The sequence below is a fragment of the Aethalodelphis obliquidens genome, unplaced genomic scaffold, assembly GCF_003676395.1.
Source record: "Aethalodelphis obliquidens isolate GAN/ISIS:26980383/991018 unplaced genomic scaffold, ASM367639v1 scaffold32, whole genome shotgun sequence".
Lineage (NCBI taxonomy): Eukaryota > Metazoa > Chordata > Mammalia > Artiodactyla > Delphinidae > Aethalodelphis > Aethalodelphis obliquidens.
In genome coordinates this window covers 13544010-13550009 of record NW_020837976.1, presented here as the reverse complement: position 1 = coordinate 13550009, position 6000 = coordinate 13544010, and positions in this window count along the sequence as shown.

The window sequence follows — 6000 nt, the reverse complement described above, 5'->3', positions numbered from 1 at the left end:
GACACACACTGAGGCCCAACAAACTGAAACATAGGAGTTTGGAGCAAAGAAACGTTTATTGCAGGGCCGTGCAAGGAGAACAGGTGGCTCATGCCCCAGAAAACCCTGAACTCCTCCAAGTGTTTCAGCAAAGCATTTTTAAAGGCAAGGTGAGGGAGGGGCATGGTTGGTTGCTACCTCCTTTGTGTAGGAATCCTTTTTCTTGCAGCTGTCCAGGTAGGTCAGGTCATGATGTTCCTGTAAACCTCCCACAAGACAGATGTTATTCTCTGTTCTGCAAATTTTTATCTCTGCATGAATGGAAAAGTATTATTATACCCTTAAAGGTCAGAGCCTTGAGAATGGGCTATCCTGTATATTTCAGGCTATAGACAACATTCTTAACTCAAAGCAAACGCTATAAGAATACAAAGGTTAAACTAAAAGAAACAGATCTAATATGGAGTCAGATTTGTTCTTCCCTATTACGGTACCTCATGGAGTATTGTGCTCAATAAAGATTAGCTATCGTTACCCAACAACAGTCTCCTAGTCTAAATTGTGTCCAGAGTTCCCTTTTCTCTTTCAAGGTGAGCCAACTTCTCTGTGCTTCCATATTTCTCTCGGGGAAACGTGGAGACCTGTGTCAGCACACGCTGATGAAGCACGCCTTATGTCTCCTGCCGCATACCTCAGGGTCTTGCAGCTTAGCTGCCTCTCCAAGGACTCCCACGTGGTCCCCCTTCTCCTTTTCCATCCCTCCACTTCTCTACTTTTCTGCCATCTTTGTTGTCTGGATACAGAGGGGCTGCAAAGCTCAAGCCCTCAACATGCCCTCCTGGTGCTGCTGGCTGCACCCCTGTGGGGCTGGTGTCACATTGTAATTTCTTCAAAAATTCACTGCAACTCGCTGTACTTTCTTGCAAGTGCTGATGTAAATGTTTCTCTGCCAGAATCTGGTAACATTCTAATACTTCCAGGACTTAGATTAGTGTCGACACTTTTGTTGACCTTCTAAAGACAGATAAGGTGAAGTGGTTCGGCTAATGTCAGCTTTCAGGGGCCTAATCTTTCCAAATTGACTACAACCATTCTAGATCTTACTTTCTGCTAGGAAAAACTGTGATATCTTCTGGCAAACAGGAATGTTTTTCTTTTTCAGATAATAAGAGTTATGTAAAAATTAAGCTACTTTTTTTTTTTTTTTTTACTTTGGTTGCTAGGATGCTCTGAGTTAAATTGTATGTTCCAGTATAAAAATTATACTTCACTGTTGTTTTCTGATATATCTATCTTTTCCACTGGATATTTAATTCTTATTTTAATTGTCCTAATATATAGGTCTTTGTATTGTAAGCTGACTCAAATCCTGCTAGAGGCAGTGCATAAGTAGAAAGTGATGTGTGAATTATTAGAATTGCCCCCATTAAAATACAGTCACTGTTGGTTGTTTGCTCTTCCTGAGTATAGCACCTTTCAAAGCCAGAATTTCTGAAGCCTGTTACGCAAGATGTGGTAGTTTTCTATTCTATCGTTTAATAATTCAGAAGACACATGACATTTTAGTTAGGACGTTTTGGGTTGCAGTTTACTGAAAATCCCATCTAATTCACAGGCCTTGAACATTAGAGGAGATTCACTGAGTCTTGTGACCCAAGTGCTTGATGGGTTTCAGGCATGGTTTGATCAGGGTTCTGCCTATGGATCTATTTCTCTTAGTTTCTCCTAGATTGCTCACCTCTGTGTTGGCTTTTTCTTGAGGCTGACTTCATTCATAGGGGTAGGAGCTGCCAGCTGCCTCTGTGCTTTACTCTGATTGGGCCACACTCTGTGCGAGACTATTCCTGAACCAAACACTGCAGCAGAGGAATAGGGGTGCTCTGATTGGGCTGGACTAGTCAGGTCCTACCTGCAGCCACGACCCCACACAAAGTCCCCGGGCGCTGCATGGTAGGGTGGGGTGGAGTGGAAGAGAGAAAGGGAGGTTTATTGCTCACTCCATCTGACAGGGCCAATGAAAAGAGAACAAGAGAAGGACTTGGACCTACTGTGAGGAGCGCTACTATAAAACTGTGTGCATATGCATTTCTTTGGGATGAACAATGCCAGATTGTGCCTTGGCAGGTCTTGTAAATTCTATCAAAACTCTCTCACTCTTTTGTTGGCCTCCAGAAAGAATTTTCTTGCGATGCCTCTAGATTGGGGCAGGTGGAAAGCTTCCTGCAATTATACTCCTTATAGGTAACGTTTCTCTACCAGACATTTGCAGTTTTGTAGGGTCCATCAACCAGTTGATAGCGGATTTGAGACGTGAGTTTAGTGCATCAGAGAAGGAGAGGCGGGTTCCATGTGCCCAGGGAGCAGCCTGGTGCCTGGCTCAACGTGTCCACCAATTGCTTTATGGGAGAAAAATCCCTAGAGGAATTAATACACTTCTGCAAAGAGGGCTCAAAAGGGTTCTGGATTCTTTTCCTCTTAATTAACCAAGGAATATTTCACTTCTTTTTAGAAGTAACTGTTTTCTTTCCCAGTTCCTATATTTTGCTGTATCTGATTATAATTTATGTCTGAAGTAAGCATTTCATAGAGGACCATCAGAATTTATGGAAAAGAAGAAACCCCATGTGTGCACACGCAGGTACACATACACCCTGACTCACAGATGACTGTTTCCTTTATGCCAGCGTCTTTTTCATTGCTGGACTAAGGGTAGGACAATGGCCTCTGCCAAAGGCCTCTTCTTGGATAGGCACTGTGGCTTTCAAGTTCCCTTGCAGAGCTGTGGCTTGGCCGTATGCTGCAGCACAGGCGTACATACTTTTGGTTTCGAGAGTAAAATGACCCAGGGTAGCAGGATGGGCATGTTGGCTGGGGGAGGATGGAACCTGCCCCAGCAGACAAGCTGTGCCATTTCTGTACCCAGCTGTCCTGAGAGCCTGTTCGCTGCTGGGTGAGGCCAGGGTACTTGAGTCTCACTGGGGCTTGTAGTGAAGGATGAATCTTGGTGGCTTTGTCCTCAGTGAGGAAAACCAGGCCAAGGTGGCCCAGGGCTCTCTATATAACAGGGTCGCTGCATGTGTTCTAGGTGTTGTCGTCATCCCTTCAGTAATTACTGTCAACTGCTTAACACCTCTCCCCACCCATCTTCACTTCTACCTAAAAAAGCAGAAATGAGGAACTTGGAAAGGCCATTTGTTGAATCCAGTGTGTTTTGGGTGATGGCACAAGACAACCGAGTGAACGGGACTGTTTCTTGCCCTGAGAAACATTGCTGCAGGCCCATGTTAACAAAGGCAAATTCCCCCCAAAGTGGAGCCAGTTGGTGGAGGTTTGTGCGGGCGCTTGCTTGAGCTTAGCCAAGGAGTGCCAGGGAGGACAAGGGGAGGACTGGGAAGGGCAGGTCGGGGCTGGAGACCAGACCACATAGAGGGCTCACCCTCCAAGGGAGTGGTCAACCATGCAAACTACAGTGCCAAGGGTTGCAGATAGCTCTGGATTGATCAGGCTGGGACATGACCTGACTCTGTTGAAGCTCTGGTTCTTCGGACCCAGTCCAAGATCAGGGCCTTGTTGATCAGGCCCCTGAGGCAGAAGCCCCATCATATGAATATTGTGAACATTGGAATTTCTAGAAAGACCCTTGGATAGGGAGATCTGCCTGGAAGAGCAGTTTCAAACTTAGCACACTCTGTCTTTAGCAAAAGCCCGGAAGATTACTCAAAGGCTGCGGAATGCAGCCACAGCTCCACCTGCCAGGGATTAAACTGGGAATGCGGGAATGCTGGTCCCGGACCCCGACTGTGCTCAGCATCCTGCAGAGTTGATTTCACCTAACTGGAGTCTCAAGGTCAGCCTACCACCCTGATGTGGATGAGGGACTTCACTATGTGACACAGTCTTTGGTTCATGGGCACCCTCCGGAGAAATGTGACCTACTTGAAGAACAAGAAACTGGTACTTCTCAGCATGAGACTTATTTTTATCTTAAGGACACTGTGAATCAGGTAAGCTTCTCACAGTGTTGGAAGTTTCTTAAAGCCAAATGTGAGTTTTCAACCTGTGTATAGGGCTTTGTACATTTTCATGTTTACTAATTCCTGGCTCCATTTTACTCCTTTATGCTTGTTTCATTCCTTCCTTTTCACCTACTTTTTGCTTATGTTACCTTGATGCATTTTATGTACCCTTTTAGGTTGTCTTCCAGTGGTGTTCTAGAACCTTTGCAGTTGTTAAATATTCAGGCATTTTATGAGCCCCCCGTTAAACAGTTGATAGCTTGAAATCAGCCATAGTGGGAATATTTACACCATAGACATAGGCAGGCACTACAAAATAGGCCTTCCCCCCCACCACCAGGGAACTAGTTTACCAGCATACTACTGTTTATATCTTATCTAGAAAAGGTGAAGTCTTAATAGATGTTTTTTTTTTAGGACCTAGAGATTATCATACTAAGTGGAGTAAGTCAGACAGAGAAAGACAAATATCATATCACTTGTATGTGGAATCTAAAAAAATGATACAAATGAATTTATTTACAGAACAGAAACAGACTCACAGACACAGAAAACAAACTTATGGTTACCAAAGGGGAAAGGTGGGGAGGGATAAATTAGGAGTTTGGGATTAGCAGATACATACTACAGTAGTCTATATAAAATAGACAAACAACAAAGACCTACTGTATAGCACAAGGAACTAAATTCAATATCTTGTAGTAAACTATAATGGAAAAGAATCTGAAAAAGAATATATACATATAACTGAATCACTTTGCTATACACCAGAAACTAACACAATTTTGTAAATCAACTCTACTTCAACTTAAAAAAAGTTTTTTATTGTGTTTTTTACAAGTACTATGAAATTATCTATCTTATTTAAATATTGTCTATAATTTTAAATCTAAAGAACATTGGCACTGTTTTGGGTCCAAAAATGTTTCCAGGGTACATAAATTTATGAGATTATTTTTTATTGATGGCAAAGGAAAAATGGGATTCATCCAAACGTGCCTTCTAGTCAACTTGGCTGTTGTGCAGCTGTTCTGTAAAGGAGAATATTTATGTATGGGGACGTGGTGACAGCTGTTTACATTTCTGTTTATTTCATTTTAAGTTGTACTCTGGTAGAGCTAAGATTTTGGTAAATCTAGCAGTATTAGAAGTAAGTTGATATCCCATTCAATGTGGGATTGTTGTTAAGAGACCATTCAATGCAAATCAGAAGTGATAATAGCTCTGGTTTAAAAGGGCAAAGAATTAGGGCTGGGAAGGGAAAATGACTCCCTACAGAGGACAAGGGTTTTGCAGTGACAAATGTGAACGTTTGCTCAGTCCAGGAACTGAGAGCCAAGGAGGAGTGGGGACAGAGCAAGGATGAGGAGAGCTGCATGGCTCCTGGCAGGCTCCTCTGGTCTCGGCTTGCCTTGGAATGAGTGTGAATAGCTGCAGGAAGCATGTTTGGTACCCAGAGTTGGCAGCCCAGCAATTGCAAACTTCGGCAACAGCACGAAGAGGGAAGAGAAGATCTCTGACAGTAAAACGGCAATTCCTGGGCCACAAACAATGATACTGAAGACAGCTGGAAAGTCCCCCAAACCTGAAGATTCCCCCAAAGGCACTGCAACAGAACCATTCATTGACTGCGGAAGAGCTAACAATGTCTGTGTGCTGACTCCCATGCACAGGAGTGTGCTAGAAAACACTTTCCTTGTAGCCCGTTTAATTCTCCAAACAGACTAAGAAACTGATACATAGATGGCTGGAAGTTACTTGCCCCAGGTGCTCAGTGATTAAGAGAAGGAGCCAGGATTTGTGCCTCTGCTCTCAACTGCTCAGATCAAACAGAAAGAAAAGGTTTGCGTGGATGGTGATGATCTGAAATGCGGTGATGGGGGCACAGGGAGCAGGTAAGTGAAGAGGGACGATGTAAGCAGCATGAGAATGATCTCAGAGAGGCAGCAGTGAGTGGTGGCCTGAAGCAAGATCTTCATTCCCTGCCCAGGAATTGAACCTGGGT